At 42.3% G+C, this 6,000-nt stretch overlaps 1 protein-coding gene across 1 annotated transcript in view; it reads right to left on the reverse strand.

Annotated features, from left to right (window-relative positions):
• Positions 1–4,657, reverse strand: part of LOC142399541 (uncharacterized) — a 59,948-nt gene extending 55,291 nt beyond the window's left edge. Inside the window, exon 1 of the mRNA XM_075484265.1 lies at positions 4,213–4,657. The gene's annotated coding sequence lies outside the window, so the exon portion shown is untranslated. The remainder of the gene's footprint in view (positions 1–4,212) is intronic.
• Positions 4,658–6,000: the final 1,343 nt, after the last annotated feature.

The following is a 6,000-nucleotide window of genomic DNA, read 5'->3' on the forward strand; positions in this document are numbered from 1 at the left end:
GTAAAAACAATTGAGCAATATGATTAGGTTTGATGCTTGTAAACAGAATGGGCCCGCATTACTTTCATAAGTGGATATTGGAGAAAATTGAATGAATTCATATTTAATAAGACATGAGCAGAAACAGAGCTGCAATTTGCGGCCTCATTACAAAGACAGAAAAACAACCAGGGTAATATCCTCTGTTCTGTTGGGGATGCTAAGTGCAGACCTTTGCCCAATTTTATTTCTAAAACAGATACAGTCCAAATATGTTTCAGGGGGGTTCATTTAAACATTTTCCATTTTCAGGTTTTATATTTTGTATGACTACCTGCTGTTGCCACCGAGAGACTGTTTACCCTCTAATGTTGTCACTGAGAAAAAAAGCATTGGAAAAATGTTTCTTTGTATTTCTTCATTTCCTCCCTGTAAGAATCATAACAATCAATGTTTTTTACCAATTGGTTGAGATGACCATTTTAAAATGATCAAAATTTGAAAAAATTATGAGGGGTGCATTGTATTGGGCTAGTGAGCACCACTACTTCAGAGTTTTCCCCCTGTGCGAGTGGGTTCTCTTCTCTCAGGCTTACTTCTGCAAATCTTGAATGAGATACAGTATATTCACTGAAAAATGTGCTCTCTCAAATAGTAGAGCAGGACATTAAAGGTTAGATGAGTTAATCTTGCTTCCCTGTAACTACTATGCCAGAGGTTTATCCAAGCGAATACCATAACAAAGCAGGAGCATGGGCGGTGCCCATGTCGTCTGCATGAGCTCACGACAAAAACACACCAATAAACATGTCATTCCTCACCAGAGTAGCAAGGAAAGAAAGACTTATGATTGTCACAGCCTGCTGCTAAAGCACACAGTACTAATAATGGACTTAGTGGACATAAACACTACGGATTTACTGCCACATATCTTTTACATGTATGAAATAATGCAATATTTCTATATCTTTCTACTGATTCTTTCCTAACCTGGTTATTCTATTTTATTTGTTTTTTAAGGTGGTTTTATCTACCTGTTTTTAATTATAGTTCTGCAGTGCGTGCTCTAATGTAATGTCGGAATGATAATGAAGGAATCTGAATCAGAGCAGTTTGTTATTTCAACTTAGTGTAAAGACTGAAAACTTGTGCAATTTCTAATATCTGGCCTTTATGTCCAGTGATTTAATCAGCATTCAGTTTCATGTCAAATGACTCTGCCAGTGGGCTAGTCATGGGTATTCATCGACTTGGCTCTGATCAGCATTGATAAGAACGCAACACCTGTTTGCACATATTAATTTTTGCAAAGGGGGCTACAACACTGGGCAAAATGAGCTTTTGTTCATTTTTCTTACAGAAACATGTGTTTACCAACCATAACTGACTGGCTGACTTAATAATAACCATAACCTGCATTATACAGTGTAATGCCACCGTGGTACTTACTGGATGAAACATCAGTCTCCAGAGCACTGATTGTGAATATACAATTCATTTAAAGCTCACCATTTAATAATTTTACCCTTTACCATATCAACATATTATTATTTAAGCTGGGTTATTCAGATACCATTTTAAGGCTTGGGGTTTTTGGTGGTGTTTAAGTCACTCCTCCGAGCTAAAAACTAGTCCGGCACATGCAACTAACTTTTTTTAACAATGGATTTCACTTTTATTGTGTCAAAGGTCACAGTTTGAATCCTCATTTCCGACACATTTGGTTGCCACAACTTCTCCCTTTTCAAAACTTTAGGTGCACCTGTTATGCTGATTACACTCCTGGTGGAGCATGTGCATCATTCAGCTTCCGACAATGCACCGCTATCTGAGCAATCTCCCTCTTTTGTTCAGCTGAGGCAGCTGGGATCACCTCTGACCTGCCTCTGCCGGGGGCCACATCTTCATTAATGAATGGACTAAATGTGATAAGGCCTCTAGCAAAATGACAAGTAAGACAAGATCTTGCAAGCTTATTAAAACTGCTTTTATGAAAGATTTAGGCCACTCCAGCAATTGTGTGCCTCATGCTGAAAAGCTACGTTCATGTCACTGCGACTCCTGTTCGTTAGATGCATATCTTAGGTCAAGCTGAGGTAACGGTACTGCAATATCAGGAGCAACAACAAATGTGACGGTACACCAGGCTTCTGGCAAAACAAAAGAAATGAGGCCATGTTCGTGTAAATTTAGACTTTGGTAGGTTAGCTAAGAGAAAAACCCGAAAGGTTTGATCTAGAATAGCTCCAACTGTGCTCAGATTACACGAAAAGAAAATTTCCAACAATTTTCAGCAGTTTACGAGTATTCCTAAAGGGGGAAAGCAATTTAGTCTTAATTGGATAAGACATAACTTTCATGTGTTGCATTTGCTGTCACAGGCTAAATTAAGTGTCTTGATTCCACTGGGAGTCCCAACAAAGAGGCCCTCACAGAAGAAGTTAATTCTCTCCAGTGTTTTGTTCAGCTCCATCTTAAGTCCCACTTCTCACACTGGGCTGTAAAGAACTGTCTTGGGATGACAACTGGAAATTACTCTGTACAGTATGTGTGTTTGGTGATGTGTATGTGTATGTGTGTGTGTGTGTGTGTGTGTGTGTGTGTGTGTGTGTGTGTGTGTGTGTGTGCATGTCCTACAACCGAGCCAGCGAGCACAGCTTAGGATCTGTTGCAAGAACATCCTCAGTAAGGAGATTACGAGAGGCAGTTTGGCCAACTATCTGAAGTTGCCCATGAACTTTGGCACCAAAGTGATTATGCTAACACTGTCTCTTTGCTCCGCCAATCAACAGTCTGAGATTGAGTTAATTGGAACCAACAAGATGTAGAGTACAGTAAGTGAGCCACATGATTTCATCAGCATCCTGTTTTACAGCTGTTTTGTTACACTTTTCCCAATGCAGCAGCCCCACCGTCTCTTTTGTAGGCCTGCTCTTGGATGAGCACTCGAGCAGAAAACACAAGGCATCATGGGAGACATATGGCCCAGTAATGAACTTTGCATTTGAACTGGTAATATTGGCTCATATTCAGCTTTACACAAGTGGGGGGTTGGGTTTTTGTGAAATATCTTGGAAAAAGCACAGAAGAACAACCAGCCTCTTAAACACTATCTATAATGCTATCCTGGAGATTACTGAGAGAAGAACATCGAGTTGTTAACAAGGAATCAAATAAAGATGACAGTCTATTAAATCTTTACCTTTGTTTTTTCCAGTTTAATCAAAAAATAAATCAAAAAGAGATTGAATGCTCTTGCCATCCAAGGACCTCTCATCTGGAAAATCCAGAAATTGGCGCAAGTGTCAGAAATGACGCATTTTAGACGCCCCCCCCCCCCCCCCCCCCACACACACACACACAAACACACACACCCCCACACCCCCCCTCACGCAAAAGGGTTTCCGCAGATAACTGGATTGCATCCGCCCAAACAATGACCTGCGAACTTTGGGTATTGACCAGTGGACTCACAAAAAGACTTACTCGTTGGTTTGAGGCAGATTTTCAGCTCTACGCTGATGCGCTGCGCTCTGCGCTCCCATCCAGGCATCCATCCACAGGTACTCTGCGCCCGGTGCAGCCCGCTGAGCGTCCTCTAACCCTCCGATCAATACATTTAGCAACATATGCGTCATCATTCACCCATTCAACTAGCACTGGAGAGGGTTAACACGCAGTCCTTTGAAGATGACTTACTGCTGTTGCAGCAGAACACCTCTTCATTTAAATATTTGGCGAGGGAGGGGGTAGCTCACTGGCGAGGTGGAAAGAGCGTTTCCCCTGTTCTATAAAATGTATCTTTAGGTGACATCGAGTGGCCTGAAGCGACACAGGATTGATGTTAAGCTCAAGCATCGAAATCTTATCATTACATCAAATGTCAGCATCTTAGTCGTGCGCCATTCAATATGGGACAGCAGGTTATTTGACAGGCGACCGGCGTTTGCGCTTTACGGGACTCCACATTCAATCCACCCCCAAGCACCACCGACGATCGGGATCCGTGCTTCATTTCTCCTCATATTTGTTTGATATTACTCTACATGCTGTCCCTGTCTCGGTCATCCACAACGGACCGGTTCCGCAAGCCATTTCCATTCAGCGGCCGATCCTATCCATAAATCTTTACATGTCGCTCAGCTGCCTCGCATCCTTAAACAGCTCTTTAGTTTCTCAGTTAAAAAAAAGACTCATTTTCATAGAGAAGCTCACAACTGAGATCACACTTACCTTTTCTGAGCAGATGCTTTTCCGAAGTGTCCCATTTATTCGTTTTAATCCACATCTGTGTCCCCTTCATTTGTGCGCTCTATTTTTTTCTTCCCTCAACGTGACAGAGAGACAGAGGGGGAACGCGTGTCTAAGAAAATCCATTTGTTAATTCCATTTGCCGGACACACAAGGTGAAATCACATTGTCTTTGCCTTTTTACACGTTCATAATTCTTCCATATTTCTAAAATCCCGCAGAGCTCTATCTTCTTCTTCTTCACTCTTTTTTTTTTTATCTTCTTCTCTCCAGCACTGAAGTTGCCTGGTTACCCCTGTTTCTCATTCAAGGAGGCTGAAGCGCAGCGTACAGCGGCCAATCATAGCGGCAGCCCAAGAGATTAACTATTTCTTGGCTCCACTATTCTCGTTTCAGGCTAAAATGAGGGAGTAGGCGGGGAAAATTGGGCCCCCGGTGACAGAAAAAAAAAAAATTAAAATGCACAGAGAATAATGTAGAGAGAAAGAGGGGGATCCGTTGGAGGGAGAATGTGTTGAGGGGGGAGGGGACGTAGGGGATTAAACATTTTCGAAAAAAATAAAGGATTCTGGAGGGGAGGAGGGACCAGTTGCCACTTATCACAACAACAAAGAAGTAAGTGAATAATATTGCAGCTTTACAGGCTGTTATGCAAACTGCAGTGGGACAGCCACTCCTTCAGTTGGACAATCTGTCTGTAAAGAGCAGACATCCATCTCATTCCTGAAATCCTTCTTGAAAAAGCAATACATCAAGATAATTGATCATCCCTTTTTAACCCGCCATCCATCCCGTAGAAGCACCCCCTCCCATCACTATTACCACACACACACACACACACACCCCTTTCCTTGCCCCTGTCCCACTCCAGTCACCTCATCATATGCTGTATTGATTTCAGTCCCACCCCTCTCAGATGGGGTGAAAGGTGTAGGGGAGCACGCCAGGTTCAATCACTACTACACAGCACGTGGGAGCTTAATGACCGCCCACCTTCATGATCTGCCCTCTGAGGGAGGGGGCTTCAACATCCAGGTCAAGCCCTCCAACACACACCTAACAATTTGTGAAGGTCTGTGACTTTCCGCTCCACTGCTGGCTGCAGACTGACCCTACAAGGTGCCACACAGAAGGGCTGGTGCATTATGAGATAACAGTTGGGGGTCCAGACAATAAAACAACAAGCTTCTTATAGCAATAGCAGCAAGGTGGCTTGGGTGATCTGTGCGTTGGTATCAGACACTCATGGTGAGGGACATTCCAGCAGATAAACTAACACAAAAACTTTCTATAACCTCTTGGGTATTATTGTTAAATTAACTCTTTAAAGCATTTCCTATAGTCTACGTTCCAATGATAAGATGGTTTCAGTCATATGACTCATGTTTAGGCACAAATGAATCACGCGATGAAAAGAAATAAAGTTTTCTTCTCTCTTTTCTGACTTGTTTCTTTTCTTTTTGATATATCAAGACATAACAGAGAATCACATGGTCCTTACCAGTGAATAAGAAACGTACCGCTTCCGTAGGAATTAAGACAGGAAGTAGCTGCCATGTGCTGCTTATCAGATACACTTAATAAATTGATCATCAGCAAGTGTGAGCACCTCTGTATTAGAAAAAAGTTTTGCCAGGTTGCTGGTCTGGAGCATTCAGGTGTGTGTTAACAGAATATCAAGAGCAATGATCTTAGAGAAGCAATTGTTCTGCAGAAGAAAGCCTCTTCTCTCAAAAAAGAACATGGCAAGACTTGGAACTTGGAACAATG

The sequence above is a fragment of the Odontesthes bonariensis genome, chromosome 14 (assembly GCF_027942865.1).
Source record: "Odontesthes bonariensis isolate fOdoBon6 chromosome 14, fOdoBon6.hap1, whole genome shotgun sequence".
NCBI classification, from domain to species: Eukaryota; Metazoa; Chordata; class Actinopteri; order Atheriniformes; family Atherinopsidae; genus Odontesthes; species Odontesthes bonariensis.